Source organism: Schistocerca nitens, chromosome 8, assembly GCF_023898315.1.
Source record: "Schistocerca nitens isolate TAMUIC-IGC-003100 chromosome 8, iqSchNite1.1, whole genome shotgun sequence".
Classification (NCBI taxonomy): domain Eukaryota; kingdom Metazoa; phylum Arthropoda; class Insecta; order Orthoptera; family Acrididae; genus Schistocerca; species Schistocerca nitens.
The window spans coordinates 88,166,727-88,186,831 of NC_064621.1; the positions used below are offsets into that span (position 1 = coordinate 88,166,727).

Sequence of the window (20,105 nt, forward strand, 5' to 3'; positions counted from 1 at the left end):
CCGGCGAAGAAATTGGTGTAAGCATGCGAATTCATATACAATGTATACAGGCAGAATACGGTGCTGCGGTCGGCAACGCCTATATAGGATAACAAGTGTCTGGCGCAGTTGTCAGATCGGTTATCAGATCGGTTACTACTGCTACAACGCCACGTTGACAAGATTTAAGTGAGTCTGAACATGATGTTATAGTTGGCGCACGAGCGATGCGACACAGCATTTCCGAGGTAGCGATGAAGTGGGCATTTTCCAGTACGACCATTCCACAAGTGTACCATGAATATCAGGAATCCCGTAAAACATCAAACCTCTGACGTGGCTGCTACCGGAAAAAGATCCTGCAAGAGCGGGACCAACGAAGACTGGAATCGTTCAACGTGCAACTCATCCGCAAATTGATCCAGATTTCGATGCTGGGCCATCAACAAGGGTCAGCATGCGAGCCATTGAACGATACATAATCGATATGGGCTTTCGGAGCCGAAGGGCCTCTCGTGTACCCTTGATGACTGCGCGACACAAACCTTTACCCCTCGCCTGGCCTCGTCATCACCAACGTTGGACTGTTGATGGCTGCAAACATTTTGCCTGATCCGCGAGTCTCGTTTCAAATTGTATCGAGCGAAAGGACGTCTATGGCTATGGAGACAACCTCATGAATCCAAGGAACCTGCAGTTTAACAGGGCACTGTTCAAGTTGGTGGAGGCTCTGTAATGGTGTGGGTCGTGTGAAGTTGGAGTGATATGGGACCCCTGGTACGTCTAGATACGACTCTGATGTGTTCAAATGTTCCAGTGTGTGTGAAATCTTATGGGACTTATCAGTCCCTATGCTTACACACTACTTAACCTAAATTATCCTAAGGACAAACACACACACCCATGCCCGAGGGAGGACTCAAAACTCCGGCGAGACCAGCCGCATTGTCCACGACTGCAGCGCCTCGGACCACTCGGATAATCCCGCGCGGCATACGACTCTGACAAGTGACACGTACGTAAGCATCCTATATAATCTCCTGCATCCATTCATGTCCATTGTGCATTCTAGGGGACTTGGGCAATTCCAGAAGGACAATGCGACACCTCACACGTCCACAAATGCTACAGATTGGCTCCAGGAACACTCTTCTGACTTTGAACACTTCGGCTGGCCACCAAACTCCTCAGTTGTGAACATTATTGAGGATATCTGGGATGCCGTGCAACGTGCTGTTCAGATCTCTACCCCTTGGTATTATTATGGATTTATGGAAAGTCCTGCAGAGTTGATGGTATCATTTCTTTCCAGCACTACTTCATACGAGCAGTCAAGTCCATGTCATGTTGTGTTGTGGCTCTTCTACATGTTTGCAGGGTCCCCACACGATATCAGACAGGTGTACGGTTTCTTTGGCTCTTCGGTGTATAACGGTCTTAGTGGAAAAAAGAAAACCTAGGAAATATGACTTAGGAAACCTCTAAAGAAAAGGTCAAAAAGTATCACATTATGGGAGTTCAAGATCAGCCTGGGACACCATCGGCGAAATTTCTAAAGATGAACGGAAAGATGTGCGACAATTCAAGAGAGTGAAAGTACGAAACTGAAGCTCTCCTGTGGTTCACCGATGGGGAGGATAGCTGATGTCATAAACATGCATCATGCGCAATACATCATAAACGATACAAGCGAGGAGGAAAATGGATGAGCTACCGAAGAAAACAAGTAGAACGTCGATCAACATTCGTCTCGTGAAGGTGTGCCATTAGCGAAACGTGTCTGATGTAGATGTATGACGGATCACCACTCCATTATACCAGTGACGCTATCCATCATCCTCCTCCCGCGTTTTCTAACCGACTCGTTGGTCGCAGCAGTCTCATTCAGCGGCCACTGCGATCGTTAGCGCTCCACGCAGTGTCAACACAGTGAGGGGACGTCTGAACGAATCCAGCAACCGATACATCATTTTCTATTACACTGGGAAAGGTAAGCAACGTTTCCTTTTTATGTCACTAACGACGGAGTTTCCTAGACCGCTTTTGCTTGGTTGACCGTTTTAGCACAAATGCGACTGCAGTGGACTTTGAACTCTAGTGTTACAGTTTCTCTACAAAACTAGAAATTTTATATGGAAATTGGTTTGCGCTTAGCAACAGCGAAGAGTGGAAACAAAACTCTTCTCCTCTTTTTGTCGTGAGAGAAAAGTTAATTTACGTATATAATAACAATGGTAACGCTTTAATTATTTCTGAAAGCATCTCCATCGTTTCACGCACAAGTTACAGTCACAGGGGAAATGATCTGTCGCAGCACATGTATCTACTTCACACCGAAGCGCCGGAGAAGGCGGGGGGAGGAGTGAGGCGTTTGAGTTGCTTTATACAGAATTGCACAGTTCTCACCGTAAACAGGAAGTTGAAGCATACACAGACAATCGACACTGTAGTAAAGCATTATAGATTCGATACACACTATCATGGCTGCGATTTATTTAGCAAAACAATTAGTCAGAACTATATTACAAAGATGCTGTGTGTGGAATGTGCTCAGTGTAAATAAGTTGGATGAAATCAAGGGTGGTTTATGGTTGTGAAATCAGGCTTACAAACCAAAAACAGGTGGGTAAACTGAAATTGCAAGTCATGTGGAGTGGGAGAGAAGGAAAAAATTTGATGGTGGCCATTATGCATGTTAATCGTAGTTTACAAATGGGAACGAATTCCATGTGACTTACCAGATAGAGAATTCCAAGATAAGCCGTGGAGAGTACCATCTGAGCGTAGCTCTGTTAATTTTAGAGATGTTACTTCCTTAGGGGTGATGTGAATGTTATTGGTGTTACTATGAGCTGAACACATAAAGATCGTTCCGCACATATGCACAACCGTGTACACTGACACACTTGCAATATGCAGAAAGGTGGGAGCATGTACATGGAAAAACGCAGTTTTTCACAGTCATGCAGTGAACTTTCCTTCTTACCCATTACCTCAATTGTTTCTACCAGCACTGTTGAGACATAACACTACATCAACTTAATTACATAGTCACAATATAACTATGTACATATAATAATTTATTTTTAAGGATTATTTCCATTTGTTAAGCTACGTTCAAGGATTTAAGAAAAAGTAACTGAAGCTTCCAGCATAGGTGCCAGCAAGGGGGCATAAGGTGGAACAGGGTGCACATGCTCTCCTCACCCCCACCCCTCTCGTTGTAATGGAATACCCATTGTGTTGGTTGAATAACGATGTGATTTCAGATCATCAAATGCGTCAGATACATAGCTATTTTAATAATGCAGAAAGGTAAATATAATGGTGATATGATTCTTACTCTTCAAGTATCAAAGCAATCCACCTTATTACAAATACTGAGTGAATAACCATTAATTCCCTGAATTTTAAAAAGTTTCTTGTGCCATTCACAAAACTTAGTTGTTATGCGACGACATGTCGCGAAGATGACCAACTCATTTACATCGAACGTGGTAATTTTAGAGTCATCTTCACCCTCCCCAGCAGGAAAAATTTCTGCGGACACTCATTGCTTCCAGCTGTATCTAGTCGTTCAATAACAGCAAGCTCTCGGATGAGTGCCCCTCGCCCACTGTCAGGTGCTGATTGTCGTTTGGCTGCTGCTTCCGTTCTTGTACACTATGTGAGCAGAAATATCAGGACAACTGGATAAAAATGATTTACAAGTTCGTGACGACCTCCATCGGTAATGCTGGAATTCAGTAGGGTGTTGGCCCACCCTTAGGTTTGATGGCAGCTTTCACTCTCATAGCCATACGTTCAATCAGGTGCTGGAAGGTTTCTTGAGAAATGTCAGCCCACTCTTCACGGAGTGCTCCACTGGTATCGATCTCGGTCGATGAGGCCAGGCACGAAGTCGGCTTTCCAAAACATCTCGAAGGTGTTCTATAGGATTGAGGTCAGGCGTCTGTGCAGGCCAGTCCATTACAGGGATGTTATTGTCGTGTAACCACTCCGCCACTGGCCGTGTATTATGAACAGGTGCTCGATCGTGTTGAAAGATGCAGTCGCCATCCCAGAATTCCTGTTCAACAGTGGGAAACAAGACGGTGCTTAAAACATCAGTGTAGGCCTGTGCTGTGATAGCGACACCCAAGACAACACCATAACACCACCGCCTCCGAATTTCAATGTTGGCACCACACACGCTGTAAGATGACGTTCACCGAGCATTCGCCATTGCCACACCCTGGCATCGGATCGCCACATTGTGTACCGTGATTCGTTACTCCACATAATGTTTTTACACTGTTCAATCGTCCAATGTTTACGCTCCGTACACCAAGCGAGGCGTCGTTTGACATTTACCGGCTTGATGTTTGGCTTATGAGCAGTGACTCGAATATGAAACCCAAGTTTTCTCACCATCCTCCTAACTGTCATAACACTTGCAGTGGTTCCTGAGTCAGTTTGGAATTCATGCGTGATGGTCTGGATAGGTGTCTGCCTATTACACATTACGACCCTCTTCTTGTGTCAGCGGTGTCTGTCAGTCAACAGACGAGGTCGACCTGTACGATTTTGTGCTGTAAGTGTCCGTCACGTTTCCACTTCACTATTATATCGGAAACAGTGGACCTGGGGATATTTAGGGGTATGGAAATCTCGCGTACAGACGTGTGACCCAAGTGACACCCAATCACCTGACGACATTCGAAGTTCGTGAGCTCCGAGTAGCGCCCCATTCTGCTCTCTCACGATGTCTAATGACTACTGAGGTCGCTGATATGGAGTACCTGGCAGTATGTGGCAGCACAATGCACGTAATATGGAGAATGTTTGTTTTCGGTGTGTCCGGATACTTTTGATCACATAGTGTGTATCCGTGTGAATATCATCATTATATATGGTAATGTTTTCATTGCGCACGCACCACTTCTTCTTCAACATTCCGATGACCGGGTTAAAAGCGGTACTCACAAGGGGACCGTCGCTACGTGCCATTAAGGATTTGGCTCAAAATGGCTCTGAGCACTATGCGACTTAACTTCTGAGGTCATCAGTCACCTATAATTTAGAACTAATTAAACCAACTAACCAAAGGACATCACACACATCCATGCCCGAGGCAGGATTCGAACCTGCGACCGTAGCGGTCGCTCGGCTCTAGACTGTAGCGCCGAGAACCGCACGGCCACTCCGGCCGGCCATTAAGGATTTGGTCCAGACTGATGGTATATGCACTTCTTGGCCGCAAATGAATGTGATAGATCTGGGATCTCAAAATGGCAAAACGTTTAGGAAAAAAATAGCATTTTTGGCACCGTCAGGGGGTATCATGTGCCATTTATGTTTGTGCAGTTTGCAGGCTGCGGTTGGTGTGGGGGAAATAGTAGAGAACGGTAATCCGAGTGTTGTGGGTTCAAGTCCCTGTCCAGAAACGTTTTCACTTTCATTTCTTACGTTACGCTTACAAACTCTCGACGGGGTAAAGCGAAATTCTTTAGGATATTGTAAGAACACATTGAGAACAGTCTTTTTGTGTAGAAACCAGCTATGCAATAGTAAAATTGCGGCAATTGTGACCTGTTCAAGATGTCGACACATAGTTTCCAGAATGAATATCACTTCATCATGGTCAATTGTAATATATTAAAAGTAATTTAATTTACGAAGTGCTCTTGTACGCTGAACAGTCCTTTATCTGGAATCCTAAATTTTCCTTCGCCTTTCCTGTTCATGCCTTTCATGAAAATATTAATACATAGAACGAACTGAACATTAGTTATCTTTATTTACAGTGTAAGTAACATAAAAATTAAACTGAAGAAATTCCCACATAGCGACACGATCAAAAGACCCTGAAATTACAGTTCTGCACTCTTTCCGCTGAGCCTACCACCGCCAGAAAAAGACGCTTATACAAATACTTCGTGCCTTGCCAAAAATACGTTTCTTTTTTTTTCTAAACGCTCCGCTATGTCGTGTTTGCGCTTCTTGTGCTTTCATTTCTGGCCAAGCATGCTTTCATTTGGACTAAATCTGTGACGAGCAGGATCTGTCTCCTTCTCAGCTGGAAACCACCATCTTTACTGAGGATGTTATCAGGTATGTATCTCTGTATCATACCTATTATTATGCTCATATGTTACGATACCTCTCATACTTCGGGATGCTGTAAGTGTAAACACATGTCGTGTTTTGTACACGCTGGTCGACCTCGCACACAATGTGGGCTGGTTACATTCACGATCAAAATGGAAGAGAACAGATGTCATTCTTTCGTCAGAATCCCGCTAAGAATGAAAGCTGATGATATAGTTGTTCATGCTGTTTACAGGAAGAAGCCCTGCACAGACGTATTAATGCGTGCAACGAACTGTAACTGCATCGGAATATAATGATACCAGCCCCGCCAACCCTCCCTGCTCAGCTATAACATCTCAAGAATGTTTTCCGTCAGCGAAGGTATCGATTAGAAGAGTGTTCATGAAAAGAACATGTGATCCGTGCTGCAACGTTGATACGTCGCGCCCCACTCCTGAATGTGTCTGTGGTCCTCCGATGCGAGGCTTTCTTTTGGTTTGCTTTGTGTGTGTGTGTGTGAGAGAGAGAGAGAGAGAGAGAGGGGGGGAGAGCAGGCAGGGTGAGCGCGCGGGAAGAGATATTTTTGGTGGTCGCCTTTGAAAGAGGCCTCTGGCGGTCTGGTTTGTCTACGAGGCGCTTGATTCACAACGACTCTGTTTGGAGCTCGCTGGGCGAGCAAGGAGAAACAGCGTAAACACGTCACAGAAGACGCGCCGCTACCAGAGGACGTGCGGCCTGTGGCAACTTCTGTTTTCCAGATCTCGCTGTTGGTGTTGGTTTATCCGGAGAACGAAGCCTTGCTGCTCCTGGGCTTCTTAAGACTGGGTAAGTGCCGTAATTATCCTCGTGAGTTAGTGGTTTTCCTCACATCCGTGTAGTGGAGTGTTTAGCAGAGTTCTTTGAATTTTATTCGGCTGCTTGCCCGTTTGCCCTGTTGTGGTCATCGCTCTGCTTTATTTCGACATACACCCTTATTGCTCATATAGTGCGCCTTTGGCGTTTTCACGTCGATCAGCCTCCCTCTTCCACATAATTTGTTTAGGCATATCGCTTCTATTGCCAGGCGTTTTTACGTTGTGTTCACCTGTTCACTGGGCTTTGTCATGCTCGGGATAGTGTAGCGGCTGTAAATGTTTTTGAAGCATATTGGTCTATTTGAGCCACCTTTTGGTATTTACAAGGCAACGGCCTTGCCGCAGTGCATACACCGGTTCCCGTGAGATCATCGAAGTTAAGCGCTGTCGGGCGTGGTCGGCACTTGGATGGGTGACCATCCAGGCCGCCATGCGCTGTTGCTATTTTTCGGGGTGCACTCAGCCTCGTGATGCCATCTGAGGAGCTACTCGGCCGAATAGTAGCGGCTTCAGTCACGAATACTATCATAACGACCGGGAGAGCGGTGTGCTGACCACACGCGCCTCCTATCCACGTCCTCCCCTGAGGATGACACGGCAGTCGGATGGTTCCGGTAGGCCACTCTTGGCTTGAAGACGGAGTCCTCTTTTGGAATTTCGTGTCTGGATCTGTTAAAAGTTGCACCCTCTCCTGAGGGACCCCGTTTTACGTTAAAACGAGCTGTTTTAATACGCGTTTTCTCACTTTTTGTGAGTTTTGGTGTGTTACAGGTGTCAGTTGTAATCTGGTCCCTTACGCCAGCCCTGACGTGTGCTTGCGCCGCCTGGACAGGCCTTGTGCGAGCCTGTTGTGGCTGACGCGTTGGCCGGGAGCCTTGACAGGTCTCAGGACACGCTGTTGGTGACCACATCTTACATGCACCACTTCTGTCTTTATTCTGGCCGTATTGATTGGTATATTTATCTTTTATCGTTTCTAAATTCTCAGCTGTAGGATGGATGGGTACTAAAAACATATGTAAGAACCAAGATGGAACAATAAGACCGAATGACCAGCAACGGTGTGTCCAAATTAAAGATGATGTGCACAAGGGTTCAGCCATTCTCCTCTACTGCCTCTCTACGCATCGAAAAAGCAATGATGTTAGTCACAGATAGAATTCAGGAGTGGAATTAGAATTCGGGATGAGGGAATATCAACGATAAGAATCACTGGTTTCATTCCTATCATCAGGGCAAACGAGAAAAATTCTCCTAAACACAGTTCATGGGCTGAGAGTAAACATAAGAAAGCCGAAACTAATGCTAAGTAGCAGAAATGAGATTAATTAAAAAACTAACATCAAATATGTGGACCAAAAAGTAGACGAAGTGGAGGAATTGTGTTCACGTAAGAACCAAAATAACATATGACGAACGAAGTATTAAGATATAAGAAAGCAGAGTAGCATGGGCAAAGCAAGTATTCTTGACGAAAAGGATTCTATTAGTATCAAATATTGGCCTATTTGAGAAAGAAATTTCTGAGAGTATACCCCTGTAGCACAGCATACTGTGGAAGTATATCATTGTCCGCAAGGGGATCAGAGAAGAAGAGAATCGATACGTTTGGTGCTAGACAAAGATTCTGAAATAACGTAGACTGATAGCCAAGAAATGAGGACGTTTTCCGCAGAATTGTCACGGGCAGAAATACGTGGCAAATATCGACAGGGAGAGAGGTCAGGACGATAGGACATGTGTTAAAACCTCTGGTAGTAGAGATGTAGATGGAAATTATTTAGTAGTCGACAGAGATAGTTGCGAAGTGACGGTTGGAGTAGAAGCGTACCACTGGGATGCACAAAACCAAAGTCTGTTGCCCAACAGAATGAGGAACCATCCCAAATGATCAAATTAATTGAAATAAAGGGTACTGTGGCACAACGAAAACGATTTATTTATATGGATATTAATAGTGTGACCCAGTTAAGCATGAAATAACTGGGTAGCACACCGCTCACAGACATGTTAGTGAGAAGTAGCTATGAATGTTAACAAGTGGACACTATGAAAAGTATATTTATTGATGTCGAACATGAAATCATTAACAATCGGACAAGCGAATACATCTCAAAGTATAGTTTTGGCACAGGTGGCTAGGAAGAACAAGACAAAGTTAGGTTAGCAACTCGCCGACATGGCCAGTAACTGCGTTAATCAGTTGTAGAAAGTACATGGAAATAAAGGAGAGTACACCATATGATTGCCCACAATGAGCGTTGAGAGCAAACCTGAATGCCTGACTTTAATATCACGTAATCAATTCCCGAAAGCTGATCTGGCGGCCGCAATGGTGTGCCATCTTACCCACCGGGCAGTACGTAAATAAACTTGCTGGCGGCAGCAGCGCCTGGAAGGTGCGATTTCAGCCCTGTTTGTGTACTTAGCGAAAAATGGCTCTGAGCACTATGGGACTCAACATCTTAGTTCGTAAGTCCCCTAGAACTTAGAACTACTTAAACCCAACCAACCTAAGGACATCACACACACCCATGCCCGAGGCAGGATTCGAACCTGCGACCGTAGCAGTCCCGCGGTTCCGGACTGCAGCGCCAGAACCGCTAGACCACCGCGGCCGGCTGTACTTAGCGATTAAGTACAGACATCCTTACAGAGGTAGGAAGACACTACTCATTTGTCATCTCTCCCTTCCTAATCTGAAGTGTTGATACTCTACAAAAGCCCGAGCGGAAGTGTCTACTGCAGAAAACACTAAAATGAAGTCATTACTCTCCGAAAGGCTAATAAGAAATGTGTTCTCCAAGATCTGTTCGAAAAGCGGTTATATTGCTGCCGGAACTGGAACTCGCTGACATTGAATGTGGAGGTTTCGAGTTTCATCGTATGACAAATACGTGACAGCGCTAAACAATCTCCTACTCTTTTCTGTTTCATTATACCGCAGCCAGTAGTTCAGATGAGGTCACCCAGAGGCAAGAGATTCCACCCACTCCATGGCATGATTCTAAAATCGACGAATCAGTATGTAAGCACAGCGTGAAAGCTCGGATTCTCCCGAAACATACAGAGTGGCCAAATGTGAAGGCAGTATTCTGAAAGTTGTAACAGGACGTTACTCGGAGATACCACCAAGAAGGAGGCCACACCCGCTTAGAGGTCTCTTATTTGGCTAAAAGAATTTTGCGAAGAAATTCTGTGTTTCCTTCCAAAGAGGAATGCCTGTTCCGTCATCCTCCTGCATATCGGGCTGGGGGAAAGAGGCCAGCCCTGCAGCTGGGCGCCTTGTCAGAATACAACAGCTTTATAGCAGTAAATTCCTCTTAAAATGACCCCCATCTCGCTCATCCAACTTGTAAGCTTTCAGGTCTTCGAAACCTCCACCAACTACATAGGAAAAGCAGAAGAACAAACAGTGAAGCGTGAAACAACACAGTCAGTGCTAACCCAGATGTGCAATTCAGGGCAGTGTAATTGAAGGACTGTTTGATCAAGGCAGTTTGCATATCACACACTTAAATACGTCGTTGGACAGTTTCAGACAAAGATGGTCGGCCAAGTTACATCTCGAAGGCATTCAGCAAATTACTGAGGTCTTAAGCTGCAAGTAGTTCTCTAAGATGAGGAGATGGGCATCGAAGAGGAAGTCATGGCGGACTGCACAAAACCAGTCAAATTGAATAACGAAACACAGTCTACTTGTTATTGTTGTGCTCAGTTGGCAATGACCACCCCGTAGTGAACGATCGACGACATTCATACCACGAGTTCTGGTTACAGAGCGCTCGCTCACTTATGACATTTCCTAGAGTCTCATTCATAGCTAGCCCGGCATCTCGTCATTGGCGAACAGAGTGGACTATGCAAGATCGTCTTTATGGTCCGAGGCAGTTCTCACATCGTCTGTAGTAACAGCGGCAGTCTGTCGTCCTGTGACAAGCCTTTTTAGTTTCTTACACGCTGCGTTTTCTTAAGAAAGGCCTGTGAATCCGTCTAGGTGTTCGTCTTCCACATCAAGGCTTCAATTTAACGGTAGATCCATCTGATAGTGAGTGGAAGGATTTTAAGCTCCCCGCGCTAGTGCTCCAGGTCTTCAGAAACTTAGCGGAGTCCCTCAGATGAAGTGGGACACCCCCTCCATAGGCAAACATAACACTTTCACATCGCATCTGCTTGTCATCTGTAGCATGGAGCAAATATCCCGTGAAAGAGATGCATCTTAAGTGTTTAAGCTTTTTGTTCTTTTATTAAAGTTACATGTAAATATGCAATCTGACTATGCCATGAAATGAAATGCCCTCTCAAATATGAAACTTAGGCCGGCCAATTCATATAGCAATGTTATATAGGATTTGAAAGTTCAGGAAGTAAAAGGAATGGAAGTAACTTATCTTGTGCGGCTTGTTGATTACGAGCTTTGTAACACGTAGTAGGGAGAATGGAAGGGCCAATTAATTATATGGTTTAGTCTTAACAGTTTTTATTAAAATCGAAAAAAAACAAACACTGTAATTCTCAGTTAAGTGGCTAGGCCAAACGACCACTTTCAAAAGGTGAGCTCAGAGGTTGCTTCCTTCCTATAAAAATGGTAATTGAATAAATAATTACGCACAACAGCCACTATAAGAAAACAGAAACACAAGGGACTGGCCCCCGATTACAAAAATTTAATCCAATTGAAATGTAAATCATTATCCACAATTCCCAGCTTCAAAGAAGTAAACGGATAGTTCAGATAACCGGAACCCTATCAGTATATATAGCATTATACATTTTCAAACACGAAGGTTACTTTCAGCACCCTATTGACACGAAAATGTTGTCTTCTCCAGGTTCCTTTTAGGTTCCTGGCACTTGCCTTACAACCCCTAATGACATGCCGTACACAAGGAACCCTGCAACACTTCAGACTTCAGAACGTCTGCGGAGGTGAAGTCGTTACTCTCTGCCAGCAGCGGTCATGGCCGACAGCCTTTGATATGTGGGCCATGCCATCTCATCTCGGCGCCAGGAGTCGTTCTGTCCGCGATCATCTAGCCTCTCCAGAGGGCACAGTATGGAAAATTCTTCTGCCCTATGGGTTTTTGACCAGTAAGTTGACTGGAGTCCCAAACTGGAGTAATTGTACCAAGCCCACGAACATGGGCTGTACTGACTACTTGGAAGCTCTGTAACCAGACCCCTCTCACCAGGTTTGAGGTGACAGGATGTCTCCCACTGTAAACCTCTTGGACTCTCTGTCATGACTACGCTTCAGATTAGCTCTCGAATATGTGCTGCATCAATTTTCCTAAATAACTATTGGTTAAATGACCACAAATACGCTAGTGGCGAGTGACTTTACATGCGAACACAAGGATAGCGTACGTCTGTGAGCCTCATGTACTGCCATATTGAAGGCAAAATCCAACTAAAAATTAATTGGTCCTACCTGTGCTGATCTTGAAGGCGGTACTTTATGAAGACGGAAAGAAAATTATGGCTCAGCCGTTGTGTAGATGAAGAGTTAGGATGGCAGGGCGTTTTAGTGGTACGTGCGATCCCCATTTTTGACGCAGAAATCTCGAAACAGTCTCAACATGAACCCTGCAACATTTTCGGAGAACCTATTCTCGAATCGCGAGAGCGCAAGAGGACCTGCATAATGTATGTACCGGCACACTGTAGGTGAGATCACCATTCCAGAAGTCAGCAATCTTTGCCGTGCACTCGTCGTTGGCTTACCCGTTTCACAGACTTCGCAAGACTGTACCCACTCATTAGTTTCTTTGTTCATGCCATGCGAGAAAATTTTTTTTGCGAATAGTCATCTGTGTTTTAAATATTCCTAAATGCTGATGGTCTGGCTACTCCTGGTAATATTTACACATTAAGGTTTCAAACTTCCGACTTTCTTATGTAGTCGGGGCTTTAATAAAAAATGACAAAGGTAATGTTAACCAGAACACAGGGAGGAACTGTGATCTAAAAAACAATAGATTTATCCATTCCTAACATCACAAAACAAAAAAGTGGCTAAAGAAATGTCACATAAACATTTCTTTTGACAGACGCTTTCACTAATATGCGGTCTATGGTGGAGAAAGTGATCATCTGTGGATCGATACACGACACCAATTAGAACACTGATCGCTTTATATGAATTCATACACGTAAAGCCGGGGTACTGCACAAAACTACGCCACAATCAAGCATCTATACTCTACTATCCCAAAAAGAAAAATATGGTTCGAAAGAGCAGAGTGCTGAGTAACATATATTGGAAACCTACGCCGTAGCAGCGAATACCTTTCTCTTGTACAGGTCAGGGCTGGACACCACGATACGTTCGGCGCGCGCCCGAAAAATGCAAGTTCGGCTAATTCTGAAAGGAGGTACATCCCTATGAGCCGCTGAAAGCCCGGTGGATTCCAGCATGCAGGTGGACTCATTTGCTGGTCTGCCAAACCAATTGACTCCGTCCCACGACTATGCGTGATGGAATATGTCAAATGTTTAGACGGCCAACTCAGAGCAAATAACTACATCCGCACATCACTCGTTGTGTGTGTGTGATGCTAGAAGCATTACCTCTCATGATTCAGAAGGGACACAGGCTCTAAGTGGCACACTAGCAAAGGACACAAGTCTCACCGTTTAGGTAGAGATTTGCAGTTCTTTACTAGCGAAGCGCCGGTACAAGAGAGTCCTCCTCTCTTTCTCTCAGCTTTCCTTACCAGCACTGTAGCAAAGCACATTTACGTCTTAGACTACTCCTACTTTAACACAAACAAATCACGAGCTGGAGCGCCGCATTTGAAGATGGGAGACTGCCCCTTGCCCTGCATACACAGATTTGACCAATCAGAGACTTTAAAGTTAATTGGGAGGAAAGGAAAAGAAGATACAGCTTCGCGGCCTCTTTCCCACGCGTTTACACCGTGTCTTTCGCTAACAATATGACCTGGATGGAACCACAGCCCTCCATAAAAAGATCGTTATCTTCCCTTTTGCGTCCATTACAACTTTCCAAAGAACGGCGATTAATTCGCTAAAAACCTTGTGCCTTCACAAATATATTTTGTAACAGAGTCTGGACGTTTGGGCGCCAGTAACACATCCCACGGAAATTCGCAGAAGGCGCACAGTTGTCTCATCGACTTCCTGCCTAGCAAGGGCCCATCCTCTGCTTTATTTCCGGTTTTCAATGCTCTGCCCACTGCAGCGACGACTTCTCGGGGCTAGTCAGTCTACCTGGATGCGGCAGCTGGCCGATCGGCACCATCCAACGTGTCTGCACCATGAAATTGCGGAACTCGGCGGTCCAAAAAAGGCTAAAATAATTTTGGCTCCTTTACTCCAACTGTCTAGACAGCACAAAACATATCTGTTTCAACGATAGTGCTCTACCTTTCCTCCTCTCTGTGTCTTATCTTTAATTAATTTCCCTTAAATCAACATTGGAATCTTGGTGTTCCACAATGTCCTTATACGATCACTGTTTCCTTTACAGGTCCCCACACTAGAATATTCACTATCTTCACCCCCGAACGTACAACTAATGCTGTCTATTATATTATTATCTCCTCCGAGTAGGTGGAAGGCAGAGATCTAATTTTCCCATCCACCTTGATCTTCCCAGCACGAAACAAAGTGCCTGGTTATTAATTTATAGGATGAATGGATGATGGTCCATATATGTGGGAAATTTCTCAATTGCAAACAGAACGGCCAAGGCGTCCAGTTCATAAACTGAATACTCAGTCATTAATTTTGACAAAGCGTAAGAGACACACCCCATCGGTCTTCTCACTGACCGATGTTCTAATAAAAGAACAGCCCCTACACCTTACATGGAAACATTCACCTGAACAACACTTTCATTGAAAAAGTCAGGAGTCACTGACACAGGGACTGTTGCTAATGCCGTCTTAAGACCCAGAAACAAAGCTTGCTGGAAAGGACTCCGTTCAAATTCCCTTTCATTCTTTATTAATTTATTTGTGTGAAGTAAGGTATGAAATTTCGAAAAAAATTAATCATGGCGATTAACTGCAGCTACCTCGGAACCCTTAGGTGGCAGGGAGTTGTGAATAGACTCAATGCAGCTCCGTCCAACAGTAATACCATAAGGCGAAAATATGTGTCCCGAAATCGTGATTTGATATCTGAAAAAGAAAATACTATTCAGGAGACAGGACAATACCACTGCTCCAGTCGGTAGCCCAAATGCTACACTATTTAACTCATACAAATTCCAATCGGTTGCAAAGGGACGGAATCTGACAATATTCTTGGTTGAGATCCAGAGCAGTAATGAATTTAGCCTTACAAAACCAGGAGAAACAGGTACGCAGATTCAGCAGTATACTGGACAGTGAAATTATCTTTTTCTTCAGTGTACAGTAATATATGACGGGTCAAACTTATTCGTCTCCTTTCAAAACAAAAACTATACTTGAGGAAATCAGAGATCGAAAAGATCCAGTAATTGTGACTTTATTAACATTTCATTAATGGCCAACTGGAGCTGTTTCGTCCTCGGAAGATAATGCCTGACAGGAGTAATGTAGTTAGGTTCTGCCCAATGCTAGCCGAGTTTAGCAACCGTGAAAACATACTTATGCCTGTCCAGAATTGCTGACACGCGAGTCACAATTGTATAGCCTCCACAGAAGGTAGAGGACTAAATGTATCCATTTTATGTTCCCCTTTTTTCAGACCATTTCAACCTTCGACAGTGCTTCACGACAAGGATGATAAAATCACTGATATTGATTCATATTTCCTACTACAGTGGAGATTAATTGACTTCAATTTGATTTGACTCTTTCTTTCAGATTTTACAAAAGTTAAGTAACAGTTTGGAAAAAACCATTAAGTAGCTTATTCATGCCAACACTGCAGACAAAACATGTAGAAACAGAGAAAGTACATTAGGGTACTGAACAGGTAATTGTGTATGTAAAGCGAGATGAAAATGTAACAGTCATGGGAAATACGAATACTTTTTTAGGGAAAGGGATAGAAAAAAAGAGTTTTGGGAGAATATGAGCTTGGCAGTAGGACTGAGAGCGGAGCAAGATTGTGTTCTGCAGTATATTTCAGTAATTAATAGCGAAAATTTTGTTCAGAAATTGCAAAATGAGGAGATATACTTGGAAAAGTCCTGGAGATATTGGAAGATTCCAGATGGGTTACTTCATGTTCAGAGATTCCGAAATCAGTTACTTGACTGTGAGGTGTATCCAGGAGCAGACAGAGACTCAGATCGTACTTTAGTTTCGATAAAAAGTAGACTGACGTTGAAGAGAGTTATACAAAAAAATAAGTGTGGGAGCAAGTGAGATACTAAAATACTGAGGAATGATGACATTTGAAGCTACGGATGTGATTGCTGGGAGAGGTAACGCCACAGCAGACAGTTCAGTTAAAGAGGAGTGTACAACTCTAAAAATAGTGAACACAAATTTTGGAACAACAAACATAGTTTCTAGGAAGGTAGCTATAAAGCACTGTCGGGTAACAAAAGAAATACTACAATTGATCGACGAAAGAAGAAGACACAAAAATCTTCTGTGAAAGCAGGAACACAGGGAAATAAATGACCTAGGAATGAAATAAATAGGAAATGGAGGGAAGCTAAGTCGAAAATGACGTATATAGGAAGTGGAGGGAAGCTGAGGCAAAATGGCTACATGAAAAATGTGAAAAACCGAAAAAAAATGATCGCCGGAAGGACTGATTCAGCATACAGAAAACTGAAAACAAACCTTTGTTGAAATTAAAAGCAGGGGTAACAAAACAATAATGAAAATGCAATGGGGAATTCGCTGCTATACTACTGGCCATTAAAATTGCTACACCTCGAAGATGACGTGCTACAGACGCGAAATTTAACCGATAGGAAGAAGATGCTGTGATATGCAAAGCACTCAGAGCATTCACACAAGGTGGCGACACCTGCAAAGTGCTGACATGAAGAAAGTTTCCAACCGATTTCTCATACACAAACAGCAGTTGACCGGCGTTGCCTGGTGGAACGTTGTTGTGATGCCTCGTGTAAGGAGAAGAAATGCGTATCATCACGTTTCCGACTTCGATGAAGATCGGATTGTAGCCTATCGCGATAGCGGTTTATCGTATCGCGACACTATTGCTCGCGTTGGTCGAGATCCAATGACTGTTAGCAGAATATGGAATCGGTGGGTTCAGGAGGGTATTGGAACGCCGTGATGGATCACAACGGCCTCGTGTCACTAGCAGTCGAGACGGCAGGCATCTTATCCGTATGGCTGTAACGGATCGTGCAGCCACGTGTCGATCCCTGAGCCAACAGATGGGGACGTTTGCAAGACTACAACCATCTGCACGAACAGTTCGACGACGTTTGCAGCAGCATGGACTATCAGCTCGGAGACCATGGCTGCGGTTACCTTTGACGCTGCATCACAGACTGGAGCGCCTGCGATGGTGTACTCAACGACGAACCTGGGTACGCGAGTGGCAAAATGTCATTTTTTTCGGATGAATCCAGGTTCTGTTTACAGCATCATGATGGTCGCATCCGTGTTTGGCGACATCGCGGTAAAGTCACATTGGAAGAGTATATTCGTCATCGCCGTACTGGCGTATCACCGGGCGTGATGGTATGGGGTGCCATTGGTTACATGTCTCGGTCCCTCTTGTTCGTATTGACGACACTTTGAACAGTGGACGTTTTATTTAAGATGTGTTACGACCTGTGGCTCTACCCTTCATTCGATCCCTGCGAAACCCTACATTTCAGCAGGATAATGCACAACCACATGTTGCAGGTCTGGTACGGGCCTTTCTGGATACAGAAAATGGTCGACTGCTGCCGTGGCCGGCACATTCTCCAGATCTCTCACCAATTGGAAATGTCTGGTCAATGGTGGCCGAGCAACTGGCTCGTCACAATACGCCGGTCACTACTCTTGATGAACTGTGGTATCGTATTGAAGGTGCATGGGCAGCTGTACCTGTACACGCCATCCAAGCTCTGTTTGACTCAATGCCCAGGCGTATCAAGGCCGTTATTACGGCCAGAGGTGGTTGTTCTGAGTACTGATTTCTCAGGATCTATGCACCCAAATTGAGTGAAAATTTAATCACATGTGAGTTCTAGTATAATATATTTGTCCAATGAATACCGGTTTTTCATCTGCATTTCTTCTTGGTGTGGCAATTTTAATGGCCATTTGGGTAAATGCAGAGAAGAGAGAGGGTAGGTGGAAAGAAAGAGTACACTGAGGCCTCTGTAAGGGGAGGAATTGTCTCACGACGTAACGAGGACATACGAGTTGATACGGAAGAGATGCGGGATCCCCTATTAGCGTTAGAAATTAATAGAGTTGTAGAACACTAGAGATCGACTAAGACAGAAGGTACACATAACATCTCATAAAGTCTCTAAAATCACTGGGGCAAGTGGTAACCAAACGAATATTCTAGTTGATGTGTAGAACCTGGAAGACTGCAACGTATTTTCAGACTTCCGAAAAACATAATTTATCTAAGACGAAAGACACTAAGAACATATAAGTGCCAGAAGTATTGCACAATCAGCTAAACAGATTATGCATCCAATTTTTTCAGAAGAATACACTGAAGTGCCAAAGAAACTTGTATAGGCATGCGTATTAAAATACAGAGATATGTAAGGAAGTAGAATATGGCGCCGAGTGCGGTCAGAAAAGCCTACATAAGACATTAAGTGTCTGGCGCAGTTGTCAGATCGGTTACTCCTGCTACAATGGCAGATTAGTAAGATTTAAGTGAGTTTGATGGTGCGTTATAGTCGGCGCACGAGCGATGGGACACAGCATCTCCGAAGTAGCGATGAGTGTACTGTGAATATCAGGAATCCGGTAAAACATCAAATACCGACAACGCAACAACCGGAAAAAGATCCTGCAAGAACAGGACCAACGACGACTGAAGAGAATCGTTCAGCGTGACACAAATGCAACCCTTCCGCAAACTGCTGCAAATTTCAATGCTGGGCCACTGGGCCATCAACTAGTGTCTGCGTGAGAAACATACAAAGAAGCATTATCAATATGGCTTTTAGAGCCGAAGGCCCACTCGTGTGCCCTTGATGACTGCGTGACCCAAAGTTTTACGCCTCTCCTGGGCCCGTCAATGCCGACATTCGATTGTTGATGACTGGAAATATGTAGCCTGGTCGGACGAGTCTCGTTTCAAACCATATCGAACGAATAGATGTGTGTGGGTATGGAGATAAGTTTATGTCAGCAGGGGACTGTTCGAGCTGGTAGAGGCTCTGTAATGGTGTAGGGCGTGTGCAGTTGGAGTGATATGGGACCCTTATACGACTCTTGACAGGTGAGACCTACGTAAGCATCCTGTCTGATCACCGGTGTCTATTCGTGTCCATTGTGCATTCAGACGGACTTGGACAATTCCAGCATGACAATGTGACACGCCACACATCCAGAATTGCTACAGAGTGGCTCCAGGAATACTCTCCTGAGTTTAAACACTTCTGCTGGCCACCAAACTCCCCAGACATGAACACTATTGAGTATATCTGGGATGCATTGCAACGTGCTGTTCAGAGGTGATCTCCATCCCATCGTACTCTTACGGATTTATAGACAGCCCTGCAGGATTCATAATGTCATTTCCCTCCAGGACTACTTCAGACATTAGTCGAGTCCATGTCAAGTCGTGCTGCGGCACTTCCACGCTGTCGCGCGGGCCCTACACGATATTAGTCAGATGTATCGGTTTTTTTGGCTCTTCAGTCTAACATGAAGAAGAATATAAACGGAAATTAAGAAACTATTAGATTTCCACCGTTTGGCTTTATTAAAGGTTAAGGCACCAAACAGGTAGTTTTGCACTTGGTAATGGAAGCAAGAGTGAACAAAAATCAAGACACGCTCATAGGTGTTTTCGACCTGAAAGAAGCACTTGATAATGTAAAATGGTGAAAGATCTCCGAAATTTTTAGAAAAAATAAGTGTAACCTGTAGAGAAATACGGGTAATATACCATATATGCAAAAGCGAACAATAAGGCTGGAAGATCAAGGACGAAGTGCTCGGATTAAAATGTGTGTGAGGCAGTTATGTAGTCTTTCGTCCCCACAGTTCAATCTATACATCGAAGGAGCAATGACGGAAATAAAGGAAACATTCAACGCAGGGAACAAAACTGAGGGTGAAAAGCTGT

At 44.3% G+C, this 20,105-nt stretch overlaps 1 pseudogene; it reads left to right on the top strand.

Annotated features, from left to right (window-relative positions):
• The first annotated feature begins 7,231 nt into the window (after positions 1-7,231).
• LOC126200061 (5S ribosomal RNA) lies at positions 7,232-7,349 on the top strand (annotated as a pseudogene).
• Positions 7,350-20,105: the final 12,756 nt, after the last annotated feature.